Below are 13,493 nucleotides of genomic sequence, written 5' to 3'. Positions count from 1 at the left end.
GCCAATTCATCACAAACTGTCATGGATTCTGATTCTAAATTACCAAGAGCGCAATTTCTAACAGAGGCAGGGAATCTTCTTTGCAATTAAAGTGATTGACTTCTTCTCAGATGCAGTAGCATTTCACTTTTTAGTTCTGTTCATTCGGATCAAATGTGAGAAAATTCTTCCTCATTTTATTTTCCTTCCAAAGAACACGATACAACAAACATTAATCCCAGAGTGATACAAGACCAGACCTGCAAGGGCCTTAGGCAGAGCTAGACATCTATCAATGGGTCTTGTCCATTTTACGGGGTCTCAGCGGCTCCTTAAGCTCTAAAGGGGAAAAAAGGGACTAATTATTTGTCACATCACATAGTTCACCTAAGGGCTTGCCAAACCTTCCAGCATCTGCTAAGTTGTGACGAGACAGCATTAGATGTTTAGATAAACATAGACTAGCGCGGAACAGAACAATTTTGTTTCTTGTGCAGGCAAAGAACAGAGCCACAGTGCTGGGGATGAAGCGGTGTGTGGAGGTAAACATAAGCAACGTGGGAGCAAATCTGTTCTTTCTCACTTAGGTGGTAGGAACATGATTATGTGCTGACACATTGTGAAAGACAAAAATAGTCAAAAGCAGTTTGGGAGAAGGAGGAGGACACTCTGGAGGCTCTAAAGGAATGTGAGGCCACCAAGGCTGACACAGATCTCCCAAGGCCGGAAAAACACCTGTCTGTCCACTTTGCTTTTCATCTTAAAGATTGGCCAGTTGTGGCTCCCACAGCCCGTTGACCTGGGGCCTGCATCCTTATCTCCCCTTCCCCTCTCTCCACGTGGTCAGCAGACTGGCGTCCGTTCACTCACTTGAGACATACAAAGGTCAAGGTTTTCGCTCCATGAGTACCTCCCAGCGAGCCGTGCTCCAGACAACAGTGACTCTCCTTTGTCCTGGTGTGAATGCAGTGGCTCACCGTTTTCCAAACACTTTCGCACATATGTAAAGAAGAGTCTGGGAGCCCTCCAAGATTTTAAATTTTAGTAAAAAATGAAATTACATAGTAAGCTTTTGAAAAATGAAAACATCCACGTATGTGAGATTGTACCTCTGCCTTTACTGCAGGCTGTTTGTGAAGTGCAGGAAGCCCTGCCTTTCCATTCATTAAACAGACAGTGGTTGAGCACCTTCTAAGGGCAAGGCAGGGTGCCAGGTGGTGGAGGTGGAGAAACAGGGCTTAGTCCTTGCTCTGATGGGGAAGGCACGTAAGCAGACACCCTCGGCACAGGAAAACACAGAATGAAGGGGCTGTGATGAGATAAACGGGTCACGCTTATAAGAACAAAGGAAAAGAGCATCCTTCCAATGCAGGAGACACAAACAAGGGCAGGAGGTTGGCAGGTGTCTTGAAGGAACGTCAGTCTTGCTCAGTCGGGGCAGGAACTCCAGGCTTACCCGACGTAGCATGGGCATATATGCACGCCACATTCCAAGAACCAGAAACACAAGAAAGAAGAAGCCAGACCAGACACCACAAAGCTGTGACTGTTAGGCTCAGAAGTCTGGGCTTTTTTACGCACCAAGGAGGAGCACGAAGGGGAAGTGACCGTCCAACGGGCTGTGCTGGTCGGGGCAGGGAGGGGCAGAGGAGGCTGCTGACATGATCCGCGGAGCGCTGACAGAGCTGGCTGTGGCAACGGGAATGGAAATAAGCGGAGATTCAAGAGACTTGGGGCCGGTACAAACCACAGGGACTTGTGACCATCAGATGAATGGATGAGGAAGGAGGCAAAATAGACTCTGAGCACTATTATATGTGAACACTTGGATGGCGTCCATGGACTGTCCGGCTTTTGCTGTTGAAACATTTACTGTGTTTAAACAGTCACATCCTGCACTGAGCCCTTGTTTTCAGCTTTCAAACATCCCCGAGATAAGTCAGGGAGTTATTTCAATCCTCCTTTTTAGAGATGAGAGAACCAAGACTGGCAAGGTTGAGCCCTAAGCAGGAAACCCAACTAACCCAACCAATTGGTGCAGAACTCCGACGAAAGATCAGTATAGTCCTCATTACACAATACAATGAAACACGAAGACAGCTCAAAACTGTCCTAGCGGCATGTTTCCAGCCTAAGTGGGACAAAGTTCATACAACTTTATACTGTGAGCTGTGTTGTAAGGTGGTTGGTAGACAATGTCCATTCCAAAAGCCAACGGAAAGCTACCAACCAGTATGCTGAATCTTTAAAAACATGGATATATAGGATTCAAGTCTTACACCTTTCTGAACAAAATACCCTTCACAGATGCTATTTTTAGACTCAAGTTTTCCCAACCTAAAGTTCATAAGAGAACAATTTGTCTAAAAAGCATGTAAAGAAATTCACTGACTAAGGTTTAGATGTTTTAGGACTTTAATGTCCTTCACAGGGTCAACATAAAACACTGACAATGGATGAACAATAGGGGAAAAGACTCTTCAGCAAACATCTTCCCGAACTCAGGGCATCACTGGTCAAACACCAGAAAGAGAACAGTCACATGAACAAACAGTAAGGGAGTTTAACAGAGATTTTTAGTTTAACAGCATAGCTGAAAAACGAAGAACCAACCAACCAACCAACCAACCAACCGTTCTTCTACCCACTGAAAGGAAAGTAAAGGCGAATCAGGGAGCTTCCAAATCTGGTGAAGCAGCTTAAAACGCGAGAGGGGAGGGGGAAGGGGAGGCACACAGCTGTTGAGAACGGAACACTCTAATGCACAAGGTCAAGGATCCTGACAAATTCTCAAAGTCTCAACATATACCAACAAGAACCGTATTATTAGAAATATAAAGGCACAGAGATATAAATGCATAGAGATATAAACTACATGGTATTAAAAACAGACCTTGCTACATAAACATATAGTAAGTCACTTTTATCGCTTTATGAGAATAACCATATAAGGAAAGAAACCAGAAGACCCCACTGCTGTCATCTTGCAAAGGATCAGAATTCAGCACCTAGAGGGCCCCACAATAACCTGCAATGGGCATATAATTAAACCCACAGGCGGCTCTGAATATGAGATCTAGGCAGATAAAGTAGAAGCAAAGACAACAGCAGCTAGAATTTGGTAGAAAAGCAAGAAAAGATTTCTTTTTTTTTTGCGATACGTGGCCCTCTCACTGTTGTGGCCTCTCCCACTGCGGAGCACAGGCCCGGACGTGCAGGCTCAGCGGCCATGGCCCACAGGCCTAGCCGCTCCGCGACATATGGGATCGCCGGACCGGGGCACGAACCCGTGTCCCCTGAATCGGCAGGCAAACACCCAACCACTGCGCCACCAGGAAAGCCCCAAGAGAAGTTTCTTTAAAAGCTTCCAGTTCAAGTCATAATTAAGGTTAAGTTTCAACAGCTTGGCATAGCTGTGTATGTTTTGCTGTTCTCTGAAAAACGAAGAAAATCTATCATAAGCATGTTCATTCGAGAAAAATACTGTGTGTGTTTAGGTTTTTTAGCCATGCCCAAGTGACTTTCAATTTTGTACACTGTTCAAGGGCAGAGTGTATATTGGTTAGCATGTGCTCATAGCTGGTGCATCTCCAAAAAATGCTTCACAAAGGCTGCCAGCTTCTGGACATCTTCGATGGTGACAGCGTTATGCAGAGAGGCCCAAATGCCTCCCACGGACCCAGAAGAACCACCGATGCAGCCGCTAAGAGCAGGAGCACCGGGTTGAGCATCACGACGACCCTCCTTCCCGTCAACAGCTCCTGCGAGGGTCGCAGCACCTGACACCACCGTGTCCAACCTCCCACCTGAAAGCCAACGCAGGTGGCCAGGAGCATCACACATCTCAGTCATTAGAAAATTCCTTCCTAACGCTCACAGGTAACCTAGGTTAGCTCAAGCCTTCGATGAGCCTGCCGTGCAGGGGGCAGGGAGCGGGCAGCTATTCTCATGCGTGAGAACATACATCTTCCATGGGGCTTACAGAATTAACTACTCTCTCTGATGTTCAGGGGAGCAACAGTGTCTGTTCTTACACTGAACCGGCTTCTGCCAGCTGCACCAGAGATGGGATGGCACCCTTTGTGCTGTCAGAGCAGAGATTTTCAAAGGTAATTCTGACCAAAGTTCCTAGAAGGTGTGGCCCCCCCCATGCTCTCGGCCGTGGAACCGTGCTAAGGGGTCTGTAAGCAGCAGCAGGAGAACCCCCGTAACAAATGGTCTTTCCCAACAAGTTACAGTACCTGCTACTCCAGGATGGGCAGCCTCCTACATGTGTTTCCTTCAGCGTCTGAAAACTAAACCAGTTCTCTGACAAGCTTCTGGATGGGACGTGTACTCACCAACTATGCCCTTTCAGGGAGATCATACTGAGTTCAAGAGCTTTGTCGAGAAATCTTTTTTCTAAGGAATCATCTCCTTAGGTGTTGCCAATGCGGAATGGAATATTCATCTTGCTTCTATTCTGGGGCGCCACTGGACATCTGGAAAACATGTGTTTTGTTCCAGCTTTTTTTCTGTAATGTGCAACTGCCATTAACAAAGCAACAGAAAAGTTTTAAAAACCATTTTCCAGATGCAAACAAGAGATTAAAGAAAAGGTCTGTGCCAGGACATTTATAATTTACATAGGGAGACCACTCTTGCATATGGAACAGTGAGCTAACATTCTCGTATTCGAATCATACTTAATTTCCAAGAGCCTCAGTTTCCTCATCTGAATATTGGGAATCATAATAATATCTCCATTTCATACTAGTTATGACAATTCAGTGCTACAACATATATGAAGCTTCCAACCCATGGCAGTCACACAGCAATGTGAATGACCCTTTCTCTACAAGGATGCAGAGAAAAACAATAAGTTGGTCCGAATAGTGGCTGTAAGCTTTAAAGATAATGAGCAGCAACTGTCAAAGCACTTAAAACACTGTATTGTCCCGAGCTGTGTGACCTTGAACAGGTTACTCATCTCTCTGTTGTGCCTCTCTGATGTGAGGACTAAATGGCCACAAATTCTCTGCAGCCCTCCCAGCAAGAGGTGGGGCCTAGTGCTCCACACCTTTTGAATCTGGGCTGGCCTTGCGGACTCGCCTTGACCAAGAGACTGCAACAGGAGTGATGCTGTGCAACTTCCAAGCTGAGGCCTCAAGGGGCATGCAGCTCCTCTACCTGCCCTCTGAAAATATCACTGCCATGTAAGCAAGCCCGAGCTAGCCTGCTGGAAATAACAGGCCCAACCCACAGCCAGCACCAGCTGCCAGACAGATGACGGGGGGGTGGGGGGCATTTAGACTCTAGGTGGATCACCAGATGACTTTGGTTGAATAAGTGATCTCAGATGAGACCAGCAGCAGAAACCACCCCACTAAGCTCAGCCCCACCTGCTGACTGAAAACAATCCTGAGCACAAGAAATGGCTGTGGTTTTCAGTCACTGTCTTGAAGTGTTCTGTGATGCAAAAGTAGATAACTGATAGAATTTAGAACAGTGTCTGGAACACATTCAGTGCTATGTACATATCTATTGAAGTCAATAAATCTGTCTCTTTATTCTCCGCACCTTGCACAGGGCTCATACAGACGCTCAAAAATGAATGGGTCACGTTTCTCCTCAGATACGTTTGTATTGGACTTCAGATTCTCATTTGGAAAGTAAGCAAGCCAAAATTATCTTCCACTGACAACCAAAGGAGACAAACAGAAGAAGAGCTGGCATGCTATTCTGGATTACAGGGAAAACATGTAATAACTCTCTCCATTTTCTCAAACACATCCTGTCATTCTTCCACTTCTACAGGGTGGGATTCATTAAAAGTAAACAAGACAGAAAAGCAGTGTGTGGAAGCCCCCATTCAAAGCTATGCTCGCCCCTCAGGGCACACATATAATTCCTGTTAAAGTTAATAGGAGTCAAGTGCACGTCGACAGACAGAAGAGACACAAGCAGGGAAACCAACTATCTGGTAATAGGCTTTGAGTCTGAATTCTGGGCCCAGCTAGTACCTATTGCACAGCTAGTAGGTATCCTGGTTGACATTTACATTAAAAATGTAGTGTCTACCCTCTTTGATATTCTGCTGCCTCAGGCACCCCAGGTGACAGTCCAATGATAGAGCTGGAGCAGCTAAAACGACACGTGATTTAAGGGGAAAACATATTACAAGGGGGAAGAATTAGGAACCTGCATTTACAAAGAATCTGTATTTACAGTCGTCCCCCACACATTTACCCATCCTACTGTGAACGTAGGTGGTACCATGACAGCAACAATGTCATAACAACTAGAAATTGAAGATTACATTTGCACGGTGCCCGAGAGCGTCCCTGGTGTGGGTCTGAGTGAAGGAAGAAAACGATGAAGGGGAATCAGCTGCTCACAACGTGGCAAAACGGCTGTGGAGGGAATTCAAAAGCCACAGGACCAGCGCTGTGGAAGCACAGAGCTGAGCAAGTAACTCTGCCACACAGAAGGCTGAAGGTTTCAGAGGAAGGGAGGTGGGAGGGGCAGGACAGGGGGAGACGAAGGAAGGGCATCTGGCAGAGAGCTGTCTCTGCCAAGGCACGGGGCACCCCAGCAAGTTCTCTGCAGCACCTGGGGTGCTGGGTGCCTGGCTGGGGGCAGGACTGCAGACCGCAGAGGGCCCTGCAGACACGCTCTCCTGGGAACTGGATCGATCGGATCAACGAGGAGCATGCAGGTCTGCACAACAAGGAGCTCTGTGTTTTCGAAAAAGCACTACGACTGCCATAGGGGCTGGAGGTGGGGACCCTGGGGGAGAGGGCTGCTAGAAAGCTCCCACAAAGAACTTCTAGGTCCACAGAATCAGGGCTCATGACCAAGACAGGGACGGTGGGGAGTTTCAAGCATGGGCAGTAAATGCAAATGTCAACAGGGACCCAAGGGTCATAGAAATGAGTATAACAGGCCCAACACGACAGACTCAGCACAAACTCCCTATGTTACCTGTTAACTGTGAGGGCCCGTTCTTTACTCCCACAGAGAAACAGAGTCTCCCTTTTACTTAAAACATATGGCCCTCCCAGTGTGTTTTTCCCAGTTTCAGAGACACGGGGATTATGAAATAAGACACCTGCAGTTAAGTCATCTTCCCATGTTCCACTAAGGGGTCCAATTGTGTGTATTGAACCCTGTGAGCCACACGGAGCACTGCCGTGGGCTGTGCTGGGCCACCGCTCCCAGGCGTTATCACCAAATCCCAGAGCGGGGGCAGGGCCTGTGGCCTGAAGGAGTTGGGGGCAGGGAGAAGGTGCCAGGCTGACAGAGCGCCAGCACGGGGCCGGGTGGGCGTGGAAGCAGCGGGTAATCCTGGGACTATAAAGCTTCCAGGACAGAGTCTGAGCAGCGCTGCCCAGGGAGTCTATGATGGAAGCTGATGAGGATGGTTGTGACCGAAAAAGCAGTACCACAGTCAGTCATAGAAATTTAGGAAATCCTGAATTAACAGGGCTACAAGGATTTCTTGACTCAACTTCCTAGAGCATCTCAAGTGCTCTGGTGAATCGTGAACTCCCAAGAGGATAATTCATATAGGAACACAGTTTTCCCCAAATGCATGTGGCTGAAAAACCCACTGCATCTCTGGGATGAGTATTCTAGAATGCCCACTGAGAAACCCCGGGACTTCCCAAGGTACCAGAGGGGTGTGTGTGAGGGGAAAGGCACCACCTCAGCAGGAAACAGCAGCTCACAAAGGTGGTGAGGGTTTAGAGGGCGCAAGAAAACCGCAGGCGGTTGGCAAGGGATGACAAGAAGCTCTTTTCAGTGGTGTCTGCTGCAAAAGACAAACCAGAAACAAGAAAGGGCGTGAAGAGTGCATCCTGAGGTGAGAGAAGCCCACAAAAGAGTCACGAGGCCTCTCCTGACTGCCTAATTTTTTACATAAAAATTTAACTCTAAATTTGCACACGATTAGGAAAACTAGACTAAAAATACAAAGATCTATTCCCTTCCATAGAGGTGGTTGCCATTAACAGTCTTTTGTGCACTTTCAGGATCAGATACACAAATGTGTACACATGTATATATGCGTGTTTCAATATGTACATATATACATATATAGTATTTACTGTGGGTTTCTAAGTGGAATAAGAGACATGTCCTTTTCTACACCTGCTCTTTTCCCTTTGGACCTGATGACGTATCAGGCCATCTTCCCAGCCTGCTCACAGGCCTTCCCCGAGCTCCACACACACGTTCCTCCCTACCACGGATGGATCCTCATTTCCTTCATCAGACCCCCCCGAAGGACATCCAGGTTGTCGCTAGAGTTTCCCCATTACGTAAGTCTCCCTCATCGGACTTGCGGGTGCCTGTTTGATGCACGCTTCTGTGCAAGGCAGAGTACTGGCAGAGGGCAGGTGCCTAGAAGTAAAAGTCTTTGGTCAAAGAGCAAGAGAGTTTTGAACTTTGATGGATGCTGTAAGCCTCGCTCCAAATTTGAACACATTTGTTATACTTAACATACGCAAAGTGTGTTTGGTCCCTCGTCTACACCAGATGTTATCAGTCTTTAGAATTTCTGCCCATCAGAGGGAAGAAAATCCCATGGTTTTAACCTGCATTTCCTAAAGAAGTTGGCCCCTCTTCATCTGTGTAGTAGCCAGCTGTGTTTCTTCTGAGTGGTTTGCTCATACAGTTAGAAACCACCCCCTGCCTTTATAAAATTTGGTTATCCTTTTTCATTTATTGGTGGGTTCTTCTCTGTATCAACAGTCACCATTATATGTTAATACACTACCAAACTTTTGTGTCTGTCATTTTGTTTTGTTTATGTCTTGAACTGTACAAAAGTTTTACATTTTCATGTAATTAAATACCTTTTAGTTTATGGCTTCCGAGTTTTATGGCTTACTTAGGAAGCCTTCTGTACTCCCTACACTTACACAGAAATTGTCTCCTGTATTGTGTATTTGCTTCTTGCATTTAGCTGCATTGGCATCTTTTCGACTGACTAGAATTTGTGTATGCTGTGATGCCAATATCTAATTTCTGTTTAAATGAATTAGCAATGCTTCAATCAGTCAATTAGACAAAAAGTCAAGTTAGACTTTAAAATTGTCTAAGTTAAAATACAATTCTCAAGGAAACAGGGACCAGTTTCTGGAGTTTTCCACCGATCTGTCTTTCCCTCTGCCAGTGCCAGTGGCTTTATATGTTGATGGATCATATGTTAACATTATATTTTATTAATGTTAACATGTATGTTTAAAATATTTCATCTATCCTTTTGCACTGACTTTTTCAGGTGAACACTGAACTGACTTCTAGATATTTACTAATTTTTGTGACTATTACGAATGGGATCTTTCCTTGTTTTTTATTTTTATTTCTGGCTTACGGGAAAGTAACTGACTTTTACATATTTAGACACAACTGATCACAATTCTGAACATGATCATTTCTAGTTTTTCCACTGATACGTATATTTCTGAAAAAAACCCATCATTATCATCTGTGATTTTTGTTGTTTCTTTAGTAAATAAAGCCTCTGGAACCAGCCCCCGCTGACTCTCCGCATGTTCTTATCCTGCCTGATCCACTTCCCCGCTGTACCTGACCCTAACCTGTGTGCGCTGCTGTATAACACTGTCTGTTCACAGGGCTCTGATGACAAGAAAAGCTATTCATATCTGTAAAGCGCCAAGGGCTCTGCCTGCTTTATTTTATTTTGGGGTTGTCACTAGACACATCACATGCTTCCCTCTCTTTCCCAAGGCCTGCACCCCACGTGAAAGGGAGAAAAGGTGACCTCATATCTGGATATGGATTTTGTCACTTCAAGAACTTTATCACAGTAAAATTAATATATAGTACATATTAAACACTATGTGTCAGGAACCTCCTAGGTGCGTTCCATAAGAACCACAAACAATACTGACAGCTAACCATTAAGGAATAACCATTAAGGCTGTTTTAATTTGAGCACAATGGAAAATATAAGGGGTATAAGTTCTAGTAGCATTAAGGAAAAGAAAGAGTTACCAATTCTAATAGTAGTTTTTCCTTTGCGACCACTTTCCAAAATTATGGTTCTTTTTGTGTCTAGCAGCTTTGGATGGTTCCTTCACCGATGGAGAAGTTATCCACTGCTTCTGAGAGAGAAATGATAAATATCCCATTTTAGTCACAGGTAACTGAGGAGGGTTTGATCTTCATTCAAAATAAAGATATTTTAAGTTAATAAAAGGTCTTCAATCTGCATTTCTGGGAAGCCTACATTAAAGCATCACACACCATTTTCAGAAACAGAAAAGCCATTTCATTTGAATAAAAACTTAGTTTTAAGATGGCAGAAAGTACCTTAATAATTTTCTTTTAAGAAGAAAGAAAATCAAGTCATTAAAGAGAAATTCTTCTGAGAGAATTAAAACATGTTATATACCTCTGACTTGGCACTCCTTCCATTTTGGAGACCTTTTTTCATAACTGCTTTCATCACAGAATGATTTCAAGTAAAATAAATTGAAATTAGAGTAATTATTTCCCAATGAGTGGCTATTTCCATTTAAAACCCAAAGCCAAGTAATTATTGCTTTTCCCTTAAAATTAAATATGAAATCTACATTATGCAATTGTACACTTATTTCCCCCTTTGTGTATTCAAATTTCTTCCTCAGAAACCTAAGATGCCATCTTGCAGACTGCCCACAGTGGCTACGATTTGGGCAGCAGCAAAGGTCAACTTGAAACATTTTGCATCTAAAGTAGCTTTGGATACCTTTGGATAGAAAATACAGTCTGAGCCATTTGACCTAATGTGCGGCCATTTTACAAAACAGCTCGACAGTTCCTACAGGTGTTAAACATAGAGTTACCCTATGACCCAGCAGTTCCACTACTAAATATATACCTAAGAGAAATAAAAACTTATGTCTGCACAAAAGCTTGTACGTGAATGTTCGTAGAAGCATATTTCTAAAAAAAAGGTGGAAAAAATTCAAATGTCAATCTGAAAAATGAATAAACAAAATGTGGAATATCCGTACAATAGAATAGCATTCAGCTATAAAAGGAATGAAATATTGATCCATGTTACAACATGGATGAACCATGAAAGCATTATGTAAAGAAAAGCAGCCATTCTCAAAAGATCACATATTGTATGGTCCCATTTATATGAAATGCCCATACGAGCAAATCTGTAGAGACAGAAAGGAGATTAGTGGTTGCCTAGAGCTGAGAGGGTTGAGAGAATGAAAACACATTGTTAATGTGTAATGGGTTTCTTTGTGGGGGGACAGAAATCTAAAGTTGGATTGTTGTGATGGTTACACACGTCTTTTAGTGCTTACACTAAGAACCACTGAATTGTATACATTAAAGGGTTAAATTATGGTATGTAAATTACATCCCAATAAAGCTGTTAAAATTATACTTTTATATTTATAAATTTGAAAATTCATCCAAAATTACAAATTCTTAAAACGGGCAACCTAACAAGACTAAACCAAGAAAAGAAATATCTAAAAACTTCTATATCTACTCCAAAAGTTGTTTGTATAATTAAGTACCTTTTCAGAAAATGATTTCCAGGGATAAATGGCTTTCCAAGTAAATTCCTCCAAATATTTAGGGAAGAAATATTAGTAATCTTAGGTAAAACCCTTCCAGGAAACAGAAAATAATATATTGCTCAAAATTTTTATAAGGCCAACATAAGCTTCAGATCAAAATTAAAAATATTACAAGAAGAGAATCATAGGCCAGTTTCTCCTTTGAACATGCATGCAAAATTTGTAAACAAAAGCACAAACAGTATCCATGTATGTATGTAAAACAGTAATATATCACAATCAAAGTGGCTTTCTTCTAGTAATGCAAGGTTGGTTTAATGTTCCCACATGAAACTGATCCCAGGAATGAATTAGAGTGGGGAAAAAAGTCATTTAAAAAAGAAGTCTTGGGAATTCCATGGTGGTCCAGTGGTTAGGACTTGGTGCTTTCACTGCTGGGGGCCTGGGGTTCAATCCCCGGTCAGGGAACTAAGACCCTGCAAGACATGACGCAGGGCCCCCAGAAAAAAAGAAGTTTTAACTAGGAGAAGCACAAGAGTGAATAAACATAACAGACAACGGCTTATGAAAAGTAGGTGAAGATTATGGAATATTTGAAACTTTTAAAACAAACAGAAATAGCTAAAGATTCAACAGGATGTGACACACACACAAATCAATTTTAAAAAAGAGGATGTGACAAATGTTGTACATAGGAAAAAATAAAATAAAATAAAATATACAAATGATGGGAGCCCCAAATTCCAGAAACCCAAGTCCCATCTCTGAAAATCCTCATTCAGTGGGATCTGGATTTCCTCTATGTTTAAAAACCTACAGGTGATTCTGATACGATTCATAGACACAGTGTAAAGCTTCTGCTTTACAGGGAATACTACCATATTATTTTGTTATTTATAGTTCTATTGTTGTACTATTCACAGATAAGTCTGAGGTCAAAATGCACTCCCCACTAGGGTTAAAAAAGGAACTAGTACTCTCTACTGCTACTTGGTGGCAGCATGCATGTATTGCAAGGGCAATTATTGTAGGAATCCAAATTAGTGGAAGATTTTAGAATTGGAAGACTACATACAGATCATCTAGTCAAGCTTCCAACTATTATAGTTGTGAAAACTAAGGCCCATATAAATGAAATGATTTATCTCCAAAGAGGGTTAGTGAAAGAGTGCGAAATTTAAAAATACCTCTGAACTTTTAATTTAGAGCTATTTTTATTAATGTCAATATTAGTTCAACCTTCAGTGTGACAGATTTGGGATTGAATTCTTGCTTGAATTTAGTGGTTGTGTGCCTTTTAGTAAGTTACTAAAATGCTTTTAACTTCACTTTTCACATACGTAAAATGGTGAGCCTTCACTTTTATAGAGTATGAGATAGCCTAGCACTGTTTTTAACACAAACAAGTACTTAAAAGATTTTGCCACTCATCCCTCTTAAACAACCTCTATTCTGTTCACAATAAAAGTGTCTTTCAGCTAGCAAAGCACCCCAGAGCTGACCACATTCTGGCAAGAGATATAGGATTCTTTTCCTTACTGGGGGGTTCTTTATACCTGATATTTGAACTGCACTGAAAACATGAACATCTCTTGTTGATACTGTATTAATGGATTTCATAGATGAATTTTTAAAAGTAGTATGCAGGAATTCAGCTGCCTTACTCTCAAGAAATATAATTCGATAGTGGTGGCTAGAACGATAAACAGTGTTTGGACAGGGAGTCCATATTGGATATGAACTACCTGTACTCTCATTCGTCTATTAAGAATAAATAGAATCCTTTCAAAATCTGTTTTAAAGGGCAGTTATTTTCTTCTGCCTCATTTAAGTTACCTGCAAGAAAAAGACAATCTCCTGAATCCTTGTTTAAAAGGTTTTTAATATAAAGCAAATAATTTTTGCAACATTTCCCAAATTTTCATTATCAAATTAGCTGAGGCTTCTCAACAATTATCATTTCACAACAATATCTCCATT

General features: G+C 42.6%; 2 pseudogenes; both read right to left on the bottom strand.

Moving 5' to 3' along the window:
- Positions 1–13,493, bottom strand: part of LOC131755466 (RNA/RNP complex-1-interacting phosphatase-like) — a 572,095-nt pseudogene that overhangs the window by 128,965 nt on the left and 429,637 nt on the right.
- Positions 3,553–13,493, bottom strand: part of LOC136794029 (centrosomal protein of 78 kDa-like) — a 112,584-nt pseudogene continuing 102,643 nt past the window's right edge.

This window comes from Kogia breviceps, chromosome 4 (genome assembly GCF_026419965.1).
Source record: "Kogia breviceps isolate mKogBre1 chromosome 4, mKogBre1 haplotype 1, whole genome shotgun sequence".
NCBI lineage: Eukaryota > Metazoa > Chordata > Mammalia > Artiodactyla > Physeteridae > Kogia > Kogia breviceps.
This window is presented reverse-complemented; position numbering and strand designations above follow the sequence as displayed.